Genomic DNA, 19,658 nt, shown 5'->3' with positions numbered 1-19,658 from the left:
CAATCTGTACGCTTATCTCGTGCACCATACGTCAAGTGCAGCACTGTCGGTGCCCACCTTTTTCTCCCTTTTTCCTATCCACCCACTTTTTTTCCTGCTGACCCCGTGTACCTGTCCAACCGTTGGTTATCCACCACCGCCTCCGCCCTCCTCCGTCCACTCGTTCCTGGGGCTTTTCTTTCTTTTCTGCCTAGCGTCCACTTCCCCGTGCCTCTTTAACGCGGCCGTGTATGCAGCCGGGCGGCAGAGTTTCCCAAGTGAACACGACGGCCGCGAGAAGGGGTTAAATCGTCGTACGGCCAGCGAAACTCGATGGAAAATATTCGAAAGCAGATGAATCTGGACGCGCGCGATCGATAACACAATCTCCATAAATAAAACTTCAAAAAAGTAAAAAAAAAATACGCCAAGTACATGAAATCAAATAAATCACAAAAAAATAGAAGATAATAATAATTACAAAATAAAAAAAAGACGTGAAATCAAAATTCCTCTAGATAGGAAAGACGAACTCCGAGCGCGACAGTGGAACGGGAACCACGGGGACACGACTCCCGTAATAAAAAAGAGAAAACCCGAGCAGACTTCGACGAGGGGCACGGAGGTGATTGATACTTTTCCATTCATTTAACGAGGAAAAGACGTTTATAAAACTATCCGGGGCTACGATTCCAGCCAGTGAACTGAAATATAATAACGCGTCGATAGGGGGAACGTGCCGTCGGGGCGACGGAAGGAGAGACGGCGGGAATAAGAGGGAGAGAGGGAGAAACCGATCGTTCAATCGATCTGCCCGGCGTCGCCGTCGAGGAAACAAGTATCGCCTCGTAAAACGGGGCTTATCCGCAAAATTCTAATATTTATTCATACCCACGGTGGTTGGGGAGTGTGCCGGTGGCGTCGGCGGTGGTGGTCGACCGAGCGGAAAAGCGTTCTCGAAATCCCCGGAGGGACGAAAAGTGGATGGTGGGATTACCCTTTTCTATAAGGCACAGCCAGCGAAGCTGATGCGTATATATGTGCCTCTGTGTATATAGGTATCTATATAGATGTAGGGAGTTTCGAGGCGAGAGTACAGGTGAGCTGTAGCCACGAAGTGGAGGGTGGAGGTCGGAAGACGACGAGGCAGAGGGAGAGAGGCAAGAGTGGACGCTTGGTAAGAAGAAGAGGAGCGGAAAAAAGGTCCAGAGTGGCGTCCTACGAGGTGCGCCTGCTAAGTGGCTCCAGTGTGCAACGTCTATTGAAAACATCCGATGTCCGAAATCTCTTCTTTCCATCGTTTCTAAGTGCAAGAGTCCCAGGGCAATACCTACTTATGTAGGCGCAAGTTTCTCACGTGCAACGACATCGATACAATCCACCCGGATTTTCAATCCACGTATCTCTGGCAGTATTAAGTTATTATAAGAGCAGGGGCAGCTATCGCCACGAAACAGCCTCCGATCGTGATGCCGCACCGCACCGCAACACGCGATACTCGATCGGCCCCTTCCCGTTCTTCCATTGCTGTTTTCTCCCTTATTCATCTCCTTGCAGCCACGAGTCAGCAGATCCCAAGCAACCCCCTTGTATCCTCGTAATAAACTCCCATCGGCCGGGACCGGGTCCATCGTCGCCGTCGCCGTCCCCTATCGACGCCGCTTCCACTTTCGGTGGGCCGACGACGACGATGACACCAGCAGCGGGGCGCTATAAAAGCCTACCGTGGAAGGCCGACTCCTTTCCTTTGTCACCCTCCATCAAGTGCGCGGAGAATAAGAGCGCGGAAAGCGGAGGAGAATGGGAGGTCGAGAGGCCTCGCGAGACCGTTTCCAAGCGGAGGAGAGCCGAAATTGCTCGGCCGTGCTACCCGCGCTCGCCTAGGTCCTCTGTTTTCATGAATTCCGTCGACGTCTGCTCTGAATTATAATCAGCGGTAGCCCCGCTTTGTCACGGTTTACCCGCGGCGGGAGTTAATCATTCCGAACGCAGGGATCGGCGGGGCTTGATGAAACCGTAAGATGGATTTATAGCTTTGGAGGAGGGGGACAAAGAAGATTCCGTACCCTCAACTCGATCCCGGGGCTCCCACTGGATTGGGTTACTGGATAGCCCCTGATTCTCCCTTTTTCTGGGATGCATCTTTTCGTAAGGTCGGCCCAATTTTACGAAACAATCGCGGAAAAGATCCTTTTGATTCCCCTCGACGCGGCCCGCCAAAGAAGTTCCGCGCGAGAGGGAAAAGGGGAAAAGGTAGAATGGATTCCATTGTTCGGGGCATAGTCTACGTTCCATCGCGTTCTACCTGGCTGCTGGCAGATATAATCGAGGTAAGGGAACCCCGGGAGAAGCCGTCGAAGATTGTCGATGAAACCTACGCTGTAACAAAAATTGCCTAAAGCTCTGCCGTCGGGTATGAAATAACACACCGCGCCGCTGCCTGGTACCTCTTGACGAGCATCACTACGCTCCGGTGCGAACGAGAAAGGTAAAACTTCTCCGTGCCACGTATCGTCTCGTCGCGAGACTTTCTTTTCTACCTTTTCGCCCCCTGGTTCCTTTTTCATTCCCATTCCTCGGGTACGCGACACGTAGCGCGACCTGCCATCCCCGCTGCACGTTGGAAAAAGATTCGAGATAACGATTCTCATCGAGTGTCGCGACGGAAAGGAGAGGAGGGAAGAGACGAGAGGGAGAGAACGTCGACAAGACTCTCGAATTAAACGATGTTCGAAACGTCCTCGTCCGGATCTCGTCCGAAATCGCTTTCCAGCCCATTGACCAAATCGTTTGCGCGGCTCCCGGAAGAACTCGCTTTTAATTGGGCGGAAGGGACCGATAAGGGTGGGTCCCGTCTCGTCATTAGACGCACGCACCGCCGGGACCCCCATAGATCGCTGCCCGCTAGAAAAATATTCCGCTTCACGGAGCTTTCCGTGGCTCTGCGAGAACGAAAAAGCGGAGGACGAAGGAAGGAAACGAGGAAGGGGTTGCGGAGATGAAAATCGTGACGAGGTGCTACCGATGCGCATCCACGGCTCTTCTCCCCGGCATTTTCCCTCCACCGCAAACACCCCATGATTTCTCTCTCACGCACGGCGCGGCCAACTTTTAATTAAACGTCGATAGGAATAAAAAATATGCGTCCCGGTCGCCCCGGTTATATTTCAACCCCTCGGGGCCGCGCACCCGCTCCCGGAGTGATGAATGCCCTTCCAGCTGATATATACATCGCGGGTCGAAGGTCGATGGAGGTATCGACGCGGTCGGACTTCCTTCGTTATCGTCGAAAAATTTGGCAGGCTGACACGCCGCCCTGATTAACCATTAAACTCAATTTGCGTCCGACCGGCGGCGTGGAGCATCTTTCGGGAGCGTCGCGGAGGAATCCCGCGAGGGAACGAGGGTTTATGATGAATTGGAAATCGATCAGGCCCCGTCAGTAAATTGATCAGCGTGATCTGGAGCGAGAACTTTCATAAATCATTGGTTTCCCGAGTGGAAGGGTAAGGTAAATGTCCCAATTAGCGACCCTATAAGATCTACGCGCACGTTCTAACATATTTACATATTAAAAGTATTTATTGCAGTTATTAATAGCCTGTCATATGGCTGGTTCTTTTCCAGTATGAAAAAGGCCCCTTTTTCATGATGAAATTGTTCGAATATAATTATTAATAATAAATATATTACATGGTGCACGTGTACCTATTTTTGACCTTTCAATTCTCTCTTCGTTCCAAATAGTGGCATACAGTGGCTCACAGCCATAATCGTACACTCTTTAAAATCGCATAACTTTTGTAAAATTAATCCAAACGACTTGAATTTTTGTTTAGAAACTAGAAGGATTAGTTTCTGAGCTATAAACGCTTAAAGATCGCAGAGTATGGTCGAGAATCGCGGAAATTCCGAAAATCAGCGATTCTCGACCTTATTCTGCGATCTTTAAGCGTTTATAGCTTATTTGAATATAGATTTCTTACATTAATATACTCGTGTAAGAAATACCTAGTACCTAAAATTTGGCCGTTCTTAAGTTCGGTAACAAGAAACTACTTTTTCACGGCTTTGTAGCTGACACACGTGAAAACATTTATTAATTACTTAATTATATCTTATGATATACATTAGCGAAACCATCAGCAAGATACTTTGAATATTCACGAATCGAATTCAATACTTTTAACGCCCGTTCCGAACCGAAAACTATTCATATTTAAATAAAAAGGATAAAGTGTCAATAATTATGACTGGGTCGCTAATTGGGACATTTACCTTAGTGCCTTCTAATTCGAGCCCCGACGGAACACGGGAAGTTCGCGAAAAACCTCCTAACCCTCGTCGGCAGGAGAATGCATCGAGCTACGATTTTCCTCGGGCAATCGAAGAGCACGTGACGCTCGAGGAGTTTCGCGGATTAAGCCCCGGTCTCGTCCCGAGTTAATTGCATCCCGGGCGAGCGGCGTTCGGCCGCCTCAGCTTTATTCCTTGGTCCACAAGACCGCCATTTTCAGGCACAATGCGACGCGGGTCGAGAGACCTTAACCTGGCAGCCGGTAAGAACCAAGAAATCCGCACCGCTTGCGGGGGCTCGAAGACGAGATGTGGGAGAGCACCGACGTCTTTCGCCTCTCGCTGCAGGGCCAGGAGAGGCGGTGAGAAACGACGCTGGGACAAAATAAAACGTCGCTCTATGCGACGCCTTTTTTTTCGCAACGGAACAGCCGCCACTTCAATTTGACCTGCGCAACCCTCCGCGAGAGCTTTGCGCGCCCTTTCTTAAGCATCGAGCGCCCTTTGTCGCGCGACGAGCGCCCTTAAACGAGGTCAATTGTTCGAAAAGTAGCTGGGGCCCGAGCACTGCGCGTTTTTGCGCGCTCCACGTTCGAATCTCCCGTGAAAGGTACACGCCTCCCTGCGCTCGACGCTCTAATTACGAATTATCGATGGCCTCGGGGGCTGCAATCTTGGAAATTACAATAAATCCTAATCACCAGATTCTCAGCTTTCTCTCTTGCAATTTATTCGCAGCGAATAGGCGTTTCTGGTTCGAACGGGACCAAAGGCGCGACAAATTAGAATGCTCACCCGAGCATTCGGTGCCGTTTCTGCCGTGCTTATACGATTTCAGCGCACGATTTTCAGCAGACGGCCGCGGTGCACGCGCACGCTGCAAATTATTAATCTCTTGCCCGGGGAAACGAATAGTAAACAATACGCGCGCACAATTAATTTGCCACCGCGGCGGCGTGCCTTTTAATTAAAAAGCTCTCATGCCGCGTAGTAACGAAAGACGCCTAGCAAACAAGCAGGCGCACGCGCGTGAACCGTGACGCGACCACGACCTAATTAAAAAAAATTCAATTCATCGTTATTATTAGTATTGTTACCGCGGCGGGAGCAGCTGCGCCCGTTTCTCCCCCTTCGGCGCTAAAAATCACGATAGCGCGAGCGCGAAGTGGCGACGGATCTTCCTGCCCTCCTCTATACGCACCTGCATGAATAGACGCTCTTCTTTCCCCTCCTACACCCTTTCACACGCATGTCCCCATTCAAAGCAGGCTGTCCCTCACTTCGGGTCCCACCTCTGAATCCGCGAATTTATTTTTATTTCGCCAGTTTACCTTTATCCCATTTAACGCTACCCTGCGCCGCGGCCGTTTACATCCCAGCGCGATGTTAATTCTTCCCTCCCCTCAGCCTCTTAGACCCGAAACACCTTTGTTCTATTTACTTAATGCCTCTCACGTCTCGGTTTCGCCCCTCCTCCACTCTTTCTCCCTGTTGCCAGGCACCTCCCTCTGTCCTTCCGACAGCATCTTCATTCATCTCTTTTAAACGATAGACCACAATGAATCGTCGAGCTGTCTGGCCATCCCCTTTACCCTCCCATCGGCATCACGAATTTATGTTTCATTGTCCGCGCAGCCAAATAAACTATTTATCCCTCTCCGTGGTTTTTTCCGCGCCGAGGGCGAGTAGATCTGGTCCGGTCCAGTCAAGCCGCCCACCATTACTTTTTCGTTTCCCTTTTCCCTCGAACCGACCGAACAAATAACCGAACTGGACGAGTGCTCGCTCGAGAGCCACGCCGATGACCAAATGCCGTTCGTTAGTAAAAGCCACCTCGTTCATGAACCTCCCTGATCTCGCTCCCCCCGTTCAATTATCCACCGGACGTTCGGCACTCGATCGTTTCACGTTCGTCCCGCTCTTAGTCTTTCCCCGCTTAGGAAGATCCTACGCGAAACGCTAGCTACCAGGTGACTCTCTCGATCGCTCAAACATTCCTCCTCCGTCGACCTATTTCCTAATCCACCCACGTAGTCCAGTGAAATTAGACAGAAATCTGCCCAATCTACGGAATAATTCCCACTAAGCTAAATGTTTGTATGGGCCTTTATTTGGTCGTTTTAAACAATATGTCAAAAGTCCCCATCGATCCGGCCACCGCTCAAAATTTTACAGAGTGAAATTACAGAAAAATATCTGTTTTTCTCGATAATCTGGTTTTCTTTATAATTTTGTATTGCCATACAAACTACATCCGCGTGTGAAGTTACAAGTCTATTGGTTAGTTGGAAGTGGGTTAAACTTGAGTCTCTAGATTAGAACCAAACAAACATACACACAAGAAACAAACAAACAGGGGATCGAAGCTGACTAAAATCGTTTAAAAAAACACGATTCCGCAGGCATGGAAACGACATCGTGGGCAAACGGGTGGTCGCGAACGACGGCGCACCGCAGGGACATAGAGCGGGTCGTGCTTCGCCGCGGAGTTTTGAACGAATTAGCCGCGGCGGAATTCGTAAGAGAACAGTACAATTAATACATGGCGCGGGTTGGCCGTTGTGCGATGTGCACGGAGCGACGCGACGCGACGGTGTAAACACAGGAATTCACGAGCCAGTGAAACGCGACAAAGAGGAAAGATACGCGAGAACAAAGGTGCTTTCACTCCTGGTGTGGCGCATGGATTTGTCCTTTGACCAGGCCCGGCGATCTCGGCCGGTTTGCCGAAATGGGTTACCGCGTGTTCGGGCTTCGGCAAACAACTTTTCGGCGCGAGCACTTTTCGCGGTTTCGGATCACCGTCGCCCCAGCCGCTCCTCGCCGACACGGAAGCCGCAGCCTGCGGCGGGTCCTGCTCATTTAACTGCACGAACGCCACCCGAACCGTATGCAGATGCGCGCTCACGCTGCGAGCGAGGCGGGCGCGACTAAATGACGCGTTCCAAAGGGTTGCTCGAATGCGGGGACGGTGGAAGAAACGATGCACCGTGCGTGCACGCGAACGATGCTCCGGGGGGGGCTGTGCTCCGCCAGGGTGCAGTGCTCGACATTCTGTTCTACGAATCGCTGCTGCGACTGGGGAGTGCCACCGTGACACTTCACTGCCACGCCAGTCGTATATGATCGACACAATTACAGATTCTCGTGTATCACGGTTTTAATTTAAATTAGATTTAGACTTTTGATGAATAGTTTCGGAGACGCCTGCCTTTAAAGGCGAGACGCGGTATCTCCATCGAATCACACAACGTCGAATATGATTTCTACCCTCGTATCTGATGATCTCATTTACACGAAGAAACATCGGCAATCCGTTTGTCCAGTTAAGTAATTGCTTCGTCAGCGAGTGAATTATCATCGCCGCGGTTACCCTCGGACGTTTTCAACCCCTTTTCGCTGAGGGGCGAGGCTGCGCGACTACGCGGCAAGAAATCACAGCTGGAACGCAGGGGTGCTGACCGACGCGCTTGTAATCGGGAAAGAGGGTGGCGATCGCGGGCTGAAAACACGGAAACCGGCTTCAAACGAGCGTCATTTAACAAGCGTCGCCCGGGCGCGAGCGCAAACCGAAGCCCTGATTTTTCCGGATCTCATTAGCCGCGCGAGTGCGCGCGCTGTGCCATTATAATCCCCCGTCGGCGTACAGCCAACGTTGACTGCACTAATTGCGTTTGAAGTACAAAAAGAAGGAGGACAAATAAAAGCGGGAACCGAGAGAGGGAGGCACCGGGGGTGGGGAAAAAAGGGGTACAACTGCGGCCTGGCTCCGTTCGCGCCTCGTTTGTTGCGCTCTGCTTGCCGACGGAAAGCGCACAAAGCTGATTGGCGAAAATTCGAGGCGCATTATCGCGTCGTCGCCAATCCCTTGGTTTCGGCAATCTCCATAAATCCTCTTCTGCGGTGTAAAAATACTGTGCTTTCGTCGCGGGTGAAGAGTTGGCCCCGTCGTTGCGCGCGAGTTTATTCCCGATCGAGCGGACACTGCAGTGGATTGCAGTTGAAGAGTACGCAGGGAAGTTGGAACAACGTTCTCCTACTAAGTAGTCTCCGTTGTGGAGAACAGCAGATGAGAACATAGTTTCGAAAACGCGAAACATTATGAGCGTAGATTATGTTCGGTTCCGAAACGAACAATGGCGCGACGGGGGTGTCCGCGTGTAGTAGACTATGATTTAATTTTATTCAACTCGTTTTAAATAAGCTAAGGAGTCCGAGAGTTTCGCCTCGTATCAGTCATCGATAGTTCTGTTTATTCGACGAGACTCCAGAGAGTCTCGCCTTGTTTATGTACCGCATTGAGATCGTCGCCGACGGTGACGATCTGACTCCACCAGCCTTCTAGAGGGTATAGGGTAAAGGACCCATACACCGGACGGCCCCCTGATACCGGACACAATATTCATTTTCATGATTTATAAAATCCAGGCTGTATAAATTAAAATATAATATTCTTATAATAACGTTTGAAATTATAGTTTTCTAAATAAATTAAGGTTTTTATAATTAATGTAGGTTAAACATGTAAAAAATGTATAGAATTTCTCATTCTTGCAATTGTCGACATTTGACCATTTTCATTATCAAAATGGCTAACAAGGGGACCCTCAGGTTTGGCAAATTCAGAAAATATTGATACTTAGTGTACGTGAAGGTCTTCACTCAGGCATTAATTTCCTAAAACAATAAGGCGCGCTTTTCAGCAAAATTCGAGAAAATCGACTGTGAAAAATTCTGAATTCAGTGCATAGCACTCACGACTAAACAGTCTTAATATTGATAATTTTTTTATTCATTTGAAGACCTGCCAAATTCGTACGAATTAACAGATATTTAAATATGATTTTCAATTAAAAACTCACATTTTATTTTAAATTATCTCTAGCTTGAAAAATCGCACTTTTTATTGAATTCTTCAAAGTCAATTTTCTCGGATTTGGCTGAAAAGTGCGTCTTACCATAGTTTGATAATATTAAATGTTAAGGTGTGATTAATATTGAATATTGAGTACTTCATTGAACCAGATCCCTCTATTAATTTTAAAGGGAATCATCCGTTCTGTGAGTTGTTGCTGATTGTAGCGAGACGGAATTTACGACTGTGTTGAAGTAGGATTCCGACAATCGGAACGGAACAGATTATAAGAATTTATTGAGAGATTAAATATTTCTGTTTCGGTTGAATTATACCCCACCGCTGATAATATAAATCGTGCCGTATAATACAGGAACGTTTGCTGGTACACGACCCGGACATAATAGGCGGGTTAATAATTTCGTGGCCCTAAGTTCGCGCGAACTCCGGTTGCTAATTAATTGTCCGTTTCGGACGTCTACGTACGAGGAGCAGCGTAGTACAGGAAGCTCCTCTCGGCTAGGATTTTCCGCTCGGCACCGTGGAACACGAGCCCCCGAACTGACACAGTTTTCCCCCACCCGCGACAATCGATCGAGGTTCGTGCCTTCCTTCCGACGCTTTCAAATTACCAGCGAGAGCCTATCGGAAGCGTCCGCTCGTTAAAATTCTGTTGCACCGACGGGGAGAGATTCCTCCGCGGCCAGGCTGTTTGAACTCGATTAAAACGAGATTTCGCGTGTTCCGTCGAACGGACGATAAAACGAACAACGCGGGGGCCGACAGCAAAAGAAAAACAGGAGCGCCCAATCGGAACTTCCTGTTCTACACCGCCGACCGAAAATATCCCGAACGGGCTTCTTTTACCTTTTTCTCGCGGGACCCCGGCCACAGAAGAAGAGCAAACATTTTTTCGATCCACTGATTCCCGATTCTGCAACGGGAACGAATTGCCTCCCGATCCCCTTTCCTTCCAGTCCACCGAAATAGAGGAGGTGGCGTCCTCGCGTCGCGCTCTCAAAGAACGAAACGCGCCCTTTTAAATCCCGCGTGAAACGTTAAAAAACAAGTCTCCCTTTTATCCTCCTCTGGACGGGGTTCTCGCGCGCCAACTCCGGGGCCCTTCTCTCTGCTTCCCGTCGAAATAATGTTTTTTCAAGCCCGGCAGGTCGGATAACCGAGGAAAGAATCGTGACGGGAAGAAGCGAAGAGGGCGGACGAGTGGACGAGAAACAGGTTGACGCGAGCCCCAGCTTCAAAAGCGCAAAACACTACACACGCGACGCCGCGCCGCGTCGGCGTCGGACGTTGCGCGCGGCGAGCTCGAGCGTACGCCTGCCTCCGCCGTGCATTCCTCCACCATAGTCTTCTGCCTCCCTCTTTTATCCGTCTTCCTTCGGCCCGGTTGTCTTTGTGAAGCGGTAACGCCGGGTTGCCGACCTTCCCTCCTCAACCAGGCTTCTGTCCACCGTCTTACGCTCGTCCTTTGCCTCCCCTTTACCACCTGCTCGATGCTCGCGCCTCATTCTCGCGGGTCTCGGAATGCACTCGTCGCTCGTCTTTTCTCTTCCCCTCATTCCAGCGATTGCTCGGTTCCGTGGCCACGCACACAGGGGCCCCCCGACCGCGTCCACGTTCACGCCGCTTTCAACGGAGCCCACGATGGGAAGAAATATTTCCACGTACCATGGCAAGTCACTGGATGATGGTATTATTCGGTACGAGGCAAATGGATTTAGATACCCTGCGGCTCGGCTTGTCAACGGGATCGTGGAAGCGCAACCGCTTGGACCTGAGCAAGAGCTACGCATCGGATATCCCGCTTTTCCAAGCGGACTCCTCCCTAGACCCGACACTTTGAATAGCCACCGCGCGTATACTTGAAACTTCGAAACGACACGAGAACTACGAGCAAACATACAAAGAAAGAGATCCAGCCCCGTCAACGGTTGCCCACTTCCCAAGCTCGCTGCCCCAAATAGCTACCATCTGCACAAGGCATTTTGCTGTCTCAGTTTCTCGTGTTCAAAGGAACATCCACGCCTCGTCTCGTGTGTACAGATCCATTAACCCCCGCGCGAGTCGGAGGATGTAAAAAGAATACGGCGTAGAACGCGAGAGAGCATCGCAGTCAGCTGAAACGTCCCGGCCACTTTAGAATATTCCCTCTCGTGACGTTATAATTCCATTCGCGTTATCGGAACACTTTGGGCGCCGGTACGAGGACAGCTAGTAAAATTCAGGGGACACAGCGTACGTACATCCCCTTCGTTACATTCGGGCCGCGCTTGTAGGCTCTTTACACGGGACGGGACGGGCCGGGATTTTAGTGGCTGTTACGGCGAGAGCTTCTTGCGGGTCCGAGTCGTTAACCGACGCGCGATTTCGGCCGCTTTTTTATTATCTGACATCACCGTGGACAGGGAGCAGCCGAGGAGCCAGGGGGAGGCAGCGTGTGGGGGTCCGTCCCGCAAAAGATCACAAATTCAAACGAAGCGACGCGATAACTTTTCCGCGGGACGTTTATTACGCGGTCGTAACATGCGCCGACTAACGGGCCTACCAGCCAGCGCGCCGACTTAATTGCACGGAAACATCGGGATCGCATAATGAAGAGGTCTCCCGAAAAGGTATCGAAGGTGCGCGTGCGATTTCGTTTTACGCCCGAGCGTCGCGACCAGCCGAGATTAAAGCGTCGAAACTTTTCCGCTGCTCGGTGCCCCCCTGTGTTGCTCGATTTTGCGGGCACGGTCCGCGGAGGGTACAGAGACATCTGGCCCGAGGAAATTGTCTTAACCCCCGGGGCTACCGACGCTGATCGATGGACCAGTTATAAATCCTCGCGTACAACTTTTATGGCTCTTTAAAGGACTATTCCGCGCACCAGCTACCAGTATTCCATCTTACCTCCGAATGGAATGCCTGCCCGATATATTTCCGCCACGTTCGCCTGCCTGCGACTAAGTTGCAGGCTGCTAGGCATCGGTGCGGACAATGTCGACGGTTACCAGGTAGCCGCAGGGAGGCTGCTGGCGACTCTGCTACCCCCGAGGGGACGCAGGCGACGCACGAGCACCGCGGACCATTAAATTTGTTCGCTTTTAAGCGAGCATTGTTGCGTGTCGTTCGCCTCAAAGACCTCGCAACCGGTTTTAATTAACATAACAGACATCGCGGGACAAGGATCGGGGAGACGAGAGTCATCGAGCCCCGTCGCTCCGAAAAATCCCGACCAATTAAAATCGCCAACGGTCGCGCGCCGTTATTGCTTTCGCCAGCCGATGTAGCTAATTTGAATGGTTCTAATGAAGAGGTCTCTCGCGATCGGTCGTGCGACCAGCCGCGCAATTTAATCGGACACGTTGTGTGGTCCTCGGCCAGGGGGAGGGCGGCCGAGACGCGTGTCCGCGAAATCCTCCAAAGCTAAACCGGCAACGTTTAATTGCAATTTATTACGACGACCGGAGAAAGAGAGGCGGATCGGACGCGGCTACCCTACTCCTCCGCCATCTTCCTCCACCACGAGAAGAAACGCCGTGCCGCAGCGAGGACGCGCGATACCTCGCCGTGTTCGCCACGCGGCTTATTCCTCTTCTCCCAGGAACAATGTAGCGGGCTTTAATTGCGCCCGGCTTTCGACCGATCCCGACTCCCAGGAATCCGCGCGGGATCCTCTTCCTCGCGGCTCCTCGATCACGGGGCGAGCCGTGAACTCGCGCTCAACCAACATCCGCTTGCATCGCGCGCTCCTATCTCACGATGGAATTACTCGGGAACGATAACTGCCTAACTGTAATTCAATTATCGCGTTAATTGTTGATCCGAAGCTATCGATACCGGGGATCGTGGTTATTGGTTGCATCCGAGCGTTTCCACTTTTTTTTTCGCCAACCCCAATCGGCCGAGATAACGAGCTAGACTGCCGGTATCTGCGAGCTGCATTCGTAGGTCGCTGCGACTTGATTGAATTTAATTTAGCGCTGCGAAGGTTTGTGATAGACTCCGCTTTCGTGGAACGTAGGAATGTTTCAAGGGGACCTTCCGGTCTAAAAGTCGATTTTTTTTTATTTCATTTTTCGAATGATCAACTTTTTAGGAATACGTGTTTAAAAGGATTTGTTGAACTTCGTAACATTCACCAAGTTATAGGCATTTGAGTAGCGGCAAATGCATAGGCAACAACCGGCCACTCGGCGCCCACGTAAAACTTTAAACGCGTTTTTCTCGAAACAGAGTTCTCAAAACGGTGGGACCTGTATCTCCAAAAGTTATTATCCGATTCTTCTGAAACTTTTTTTATTTTAATGAATATACTTCTGGCTAGGGGGATACCAGAAAAAAATACAAAAAATTGAACATTTATAATTTTCTAAGGCGTTAAAACGATGAAAACTATAAGGAGAAAGTGATTTCAAACTTCAAGTATTGTTGTTTTCTAAAAAAATGTCATTTTTGTAAATTTTTCTGGTTTCCCCCCTAGCCAGAATTATATTCTTCAAAATAAGAAAAGTTTCAGTCGAATCGGATAATAACTTTTGGAGATACAGGTCCCACCGATTTGGATCAATTTTTTTGACGTCTTGACTTTAACGACTCCCCCGTGCCGTCTACAGTGATTAATTATAAAACAAAAAATATAGTTCTATAATTTAAGACATCCTTAATACAATCCAAAAATCCCATTAAATTATATACAGTAGATTTCCTTTAATTAATTCCTAAAGATCACCTATTTTTTTAGGCTCTAGACCGGCAGTGATTCCGCATCCCTCGCGGTCATTCTCGTTTAAGGTTACCTTAGCAGTTGGGTTCCCACGGGGGACTCACGTGCGATCTTGATGTTACGATGTCCGTGGCCATAGAGTCGCTGGCTTAGACTTCATTGTGCCGCGTTCTTTTCCTTCGCGACCGTTCAATCTCATACTCCGCTCGCGTTTTATTAGCAATACCAGCGACAGCAAACTTTTTAACGCGTTTCGATAACGGTCCCGATAACCGGCTCGCCCGGCCGAATAAAAATTACTCTGGCTACGGAGAAGGGGCGGCCAGGTAACGACGCGCCGCGATCGCGAGAAGGCAGCCGCTGCGAGCGCAATCGAAGCGATTTAAACGAGAGTTACGGCCGGCGCGCGCGGCCAAAGTGGAGTTCCGCGCGGGGCACAGTTTAAAAGATAATTTCGGCCCAGCGGCGTGTCGCGCTGCGAACGTTCATTTCGCCAGAAGAAGAAGTTTCGCAGTTTTACGATTTCGATTTTATCGAGTCGTTTCCACGGGAACGCGTGCCATTACATTTTTAGGAGGACTTTCCTGCGCTAAAGGAAACGATTCTCGGGGCCCTTCGCGACAGTTTTACCTCGTAGACACTTTCTCCCGCGAGACAATTTCCTCGCTACCACCCTGTGATTTCCAACGAAATAGGAGACGGTCAATCTTTTTCCGACCAAAAGATTTTGTGAATCATGTAGGGGAAAAGAGAAGCGAGACCAAAAGTATGAGAAATCGGTTTTTCAAGAATGATTTCATGCTTCCTCTCGAAAATAAGGAGCAATTTGTTACGTTCGATAACGATCCTCCTCGATCTTCGCGGTTCTGAGAAAGGTGCCGAGGATGCATTAGCCCCAAGTGTTTTACAATACGAAGTGCGTGTCGCTCTACATGTCTTCGTCCCGTGGAAACACTATTATCGATCGAGTGCACCTCACGTTCGAGAATCAATTTTGTCAGCGCGAACATGACTGGGTGATTGGAGACACCACAGCACACGCCATAGACACAATAAAACCGTGATCGTTAGGATGGTTTCTGAATGGCATCTCCACTATACAGCTTTGTTCCGTTCTGGTAGGGTAATTGAGGGAGAGATGCCGCACTGGGAGAGGCGCCGCACCTTCGGTATTTCAGGGTTATCGGTAATAAAATACAACACAGTAGATTTTATTTGCTTTAGTCTGTTAGTTTAGGTTAGATTAATAAGCGAGAACGTGTTTCCATTATTACTTTGAAAGATTTTGCTTTTTTTCGACGTAAGCTTACCGCACTTTGCCTGTAAGTGATAGAAAAAAAGTTTCAAGACAAAAGTTACTTCTTTTGATTAGATCTATCATTTGGTAAAAAATATATTTTACAATTCACGAGTTATAACACAAAATCGGAGAATAGCCGGATTGTCAATTACACCCCCTGAGAATGAATTTGGGCAGCAAACAAAAATTCCGTTGTAATCAGGAGGAAATTCCCTATATATTCACAAAGTTTCAGAATTTTTTGAATTACCGGGTTCGGGATGTTACCTTGTAAGTAGTAATATGTATCCTTGGAATAAATTTTCATTGCAAAATTTAGACACGGTGACAATTTTGCGTAAGGTGCGGCAACTGTCCCACAATTACCCTAAACGCTTTCAGAAAGCGGAAAAGCGGCGTTCGTTAATAAAGACAGGCGCGTGCAGGCAGGTAGCGTAAACGAGCTTCCCGTAATCCACGTACACCAGCAGGTTCGCGAGTATGAATGCAGAAACGGGCTGCCATGCGAGGCTCGTAGCTGGTTGCGCTAAATTAATGCAACGCGCGACGGGCTCATAATCTGATCCCCGGCTGTGCCAGTAGCCGCGCCGCGGATCTTTTTTACCCGTCTTCCGAACCACGACTGATAAGGATTATTTGTTGAATCGCCCCGCGGTGTACAGGGTCGCGCGGCACGTACACTGGCTCGTATTTTCCGCGGAAGATGCCGCGCTGCTCCCGCTTAATTACCGCTCCCTGAACCAGGATGTGTCTAGTCCTCGGAGGATGCCTTCCTTCGACGCGAGTGCATGGCTTGCGTGGATTCGCAAGAAGAGTGCACGTTGCTCGTCTCGTCTGCGACGGACGAGGAAGAACTCGTCGAAGTAACTAGCGCACGACGCGAGGCAAGAGGAAACGCCGATGAAAGAAAGGGCCGTGGGCGTTATTAAGAGCAGTACGCGGGTAGATAATGAAACGAAGTTTCAAGTAGGAAACGCGGCAATAATGTCGCTATGTCGCTGTTTGTTTTCCATGAAATTGAACAAAGCGCTACCGGGGCCGACGTTAATTTCGCGCGAACAAAGAAGCCACGCTTAACCGGCGCAGGATAAGCAAGAGCCTTTTAAAGCTACGCCAGTTTTGAAACGCTTCCCTTCTACCGCGGTGAGCAACGGGCGCGTCTTCCTTCTGCACTTTACGTAAGTTCCGCGGTATCGGTATCAGGTTGGCTCCGATGCATCGACACGGTGGCCGGGCAATACTTTCTCGAGTCATTTTACACTTCCGCGGGCGTGCAGCGGGTCAGAAAGGAATTTACAAAGTGGTTTAACCAAGTTCCAGTCGAAGAAGAAACTTCGGTTTAATTTGGCGCGCATTAATGCGCCTGGGAAACTTGGGCAGAAAGTTCGTTGCTGTTACCTAACCACTCTCTCCGCTCTCGTTCTCCTTTTTTCCCTTCGGCTGGCCGATCAACCAGGAAAAAGGGCGCGCTTATTAAAAAATCAATAGACGCGCAGAGCGCTGGCAATCTTCCTCAAATGGCGGTGATACTCGCTGGAATTTCGCGGGAGCTGATATCGATATTCTTGCCAGACAAATTCGAATTTCCTTTCGAAGCCCACGACTCGGGACAGTAGCTTTGAAAACTGTCTCGTTAATCAACTGTTGTACTTCTCTCTTGGGAATGGAGCGCATCTGGGCCAAATTCTAGTCGTTAAGTTAACCGAGGCACTGGCGGCCTCAGGATCGCAATAGCTGTCGCGTTACTCGACTACTTTCGCGCAAGCTGCGGCAGACTTTAAGCCGCCACTTCATTGCTCAACGGGGAGACCATCAATACGCGTCGATCGACACGATAGAGGCAAGTGTTCCGTCGCTGGAATTTCCCTACCAACGCGATGGCCGAGACACACGTACGATTATTAGCAACCCCCCCGCGTTCAAAGGGAATCTGAACCCTCGAGCGGCTTTCACGCGAATTTAACCCCCGAAAAAAAACCGCCAGTGTACGAAGGCGCGATTGTGCGCGTACGCGGGCGAAACTGTAGGGAAAAGGCCAGAAGGGGGTGGCGGTTACCCCAGAGACCGAAGAGCCTCTTTTCTCTCTTTGAGGGGGCGAGTCGACTTAGCAAAAAGGTCCCGGGCTCGCTCGTATGAATGTTAACGAGAGCGTGATCGGGAAAAAAGGAGGAAGAAGCTGCGGAAGGCGAAACGGGGGTTGAACTCGAGGGGGGTTGCGAGCCGTGCCTCGGGCGGAACGAAATGGGAAACGATTTCGAGTGTGTCGACTGTTTTCCGGCTAGGAGAGCCGGGAAACGGGTCAAGTGCGGGTGGACCGGGGGAGAGCTGCCGAAGAAGAAGAAGGGGAAAGAGAAGAAGAAGAAGAAGAAGGAGAAAGAGAAGAAGAAGAAGGAAAAGAGGAGGAGGAAACAGGAAGATAAAGGGAGGAGGAGGGAATCGAACGCACGGAGGGGACGAGTGTGCATTAGCAAGGAACAATGGAGCGATCGCGCGAGTTCCATGAGAGAGATCGTTTTATTATCGTGAACGGCTCCACCCCCGCATTTCGTGCGTCTTAATAAAGCTCCGTTTCTTCCATCCTCCCCTGCTCACTCCGTCTTCTCCTCTTTAGCCACGGCTTTTTGCTGAAAAGCAGCTTGGGTACCTCCCTCCGCGGTGCCGTTTCTCCTACCCCCTCCCGCCCCGTAAGCCGCCTATTATCCTCTTTTTATCGTGGCCCCGTCGACTCGCCGTCGGAAGCAGTTAACACGGGCCGAAAAGTAAAGCCGAACGTAATCTATTAAATAGATAACGCCAACCCTTCTTATCCCTGGGTCTCGTTCTCTCCGTCGCTATTCGCCGGCTGCTGCAGCGAAGCGGGATGCAGCCGGGGAGGTGGCGGTGGTTAGGTTAAACGACGAGCCACCGAAAGAGGATCGCGGAAGACGGAAGCGAAAGCTGCGGCTGGTAGCTTTTCATAAGACCGAACAACGACCGACGACCAACGGGGCATCGAGGGATGAAACGGAGAATGGGGGGTGTCTCGCGGCGGTGGAAAGCACGGCTTATTCCGGAGTTATTTTTCACGGAGCGTTGAAAAATTGCCACCACTAAGAAATCGGAAATCGATTACGTCGGGGAATCCGGGATGGGGCCGTCGTAAGGAGAGAAACTGATGGCTGCTCCGCTCCAAAGACACTGTGTAGTAGCTCCGCTTTCGCGAAGCGGCAAGATCGATCTTCTGTCCGCGCGCGGAGTCACCGGATCGTCGACAAGCACTCCGTGAATTCCATAAAATTAAAAGGGGGGAGAAACACTGCGAAACAATTTCTCCAAGAGCGAAACTTCGCCAAAAGGAAGGGGACGAAGATAACGCGTATAATCTATCTACTTCACTCGCTGCATCGAATTCAGAAACGAGAAATGACCCACTTGACACGCTCGAGTGCCTTCATACAGATTCGCCGACGTCCCGTACGTACCGACGCGGCGAGTCGGTGCTTCAAACGCACTGCCAGAGAACTATCTAACTGAACTGGTCTAACGCGGCGCGAACTATGCCACGACCCCGATAAAAAGGAAACGATAATCCACCGTCGAGCTCAACGACTGCTCTATGCAAATGCCTGCGCCGGAGCGATCAGGAAGGAAGAAAGACGAGGACGAGAACACGGGGAAGGGAAGATTTTCAATTACGGTCGAAAACCGTGGGTGATCCCGCGCGAATAGAAAACAGGGTGAAATAGGGCGCGGCCAAGGTTCGAGCCAATCTTTAAGCAGCTCTGGGAGAGGAACTGGGTCACGTACGCCGGAAGTAAACGTCACGAGAATTAAAAGTTCTCTTCTTCTCTATAGAGCCGCGGCGTGGAATTCCAGCTGAAAGACTCGCTTCTTCTCGTGGCCACCCTAGCGATTCCTTCCTTCCCCTGACAGCAGCTCTCGCTCGCCTTACGACCCACGACCGAGAGAGGCTGTGCAACCACGGGACGCGCCGGAGATCGCCGCAATCTCTTATTTTCCGCGCGACCGATCCATTCGACGCGAATTGGAAAACGCGAGCAGCAAGGAAACGAAGTTCCACGCGAACCGGGGCGAAAAGGAGCGGTGGAAGGAGGGCAACGTGGAGGATAGAGCGGGGTAGCTCGGCACGAGATTTCGTTCCAACGTTTTCCAGCAGGGCGGGAGATGGTTTTCCACGGATATGGAGCACGGATTATCGTGGTTAGAGAAACTTCGCGTCTGACACTCGCCAGGACAGAATTTATTGAGCCAACACGTTGCGAGGACCAATGCAAATACAGACATCAATTCGATTCACTTTGCGCTTCATTCGATCTGACTAACTAGCCCGGAGTACACGTGTAAAGCTTTCTTTCAGCCGCGTCATTGATGTGAACGTTAATTCGTATCGACCGGGTCCTCGGACAGGTCGTCATCGCTGAATAACCAATCGCGCAGAACTCATTGAACTCGACGAAAACACGTCGCAGACAGAGGAGGAAAGAAGAGGCACGGTTAGGGAACTG

At 50.3% G+C, this 19,658-nt stretch overlaps 1 protein-coding gene across 6 annotated transcripts in view; it reads right to left on the bottom strand.

The window, feature by feature from the left end:
- Positions 1 to 19,658, bottom strand: part of LOC143369068 (latrophilin Cirl) — a 379,879-nt gene that overhangs the window by 220,817 nt on the left and 139,404 nt on the right. The window lies entirely within an intron of this gene.

This window comes from Andrena cerasifolii, chromosome 5 (genome assembly GCF_050908995.1).
Source record: "Andrena cerasifolii isolate SP2316 chromosome 5, iyAndCera1_principal, whole genome shotgun sequence".
NCBI classification, from domain to species: domain Eukaryota; kingdom Metazoa; phylum Arthropoda; class Insecta; order Hymenoptera; family Andrenidae; genus Andrena; species Andrena cerasifolii.
This window is presented reverse-complemented; position numbering and strand designations above follow the sequence as displayed.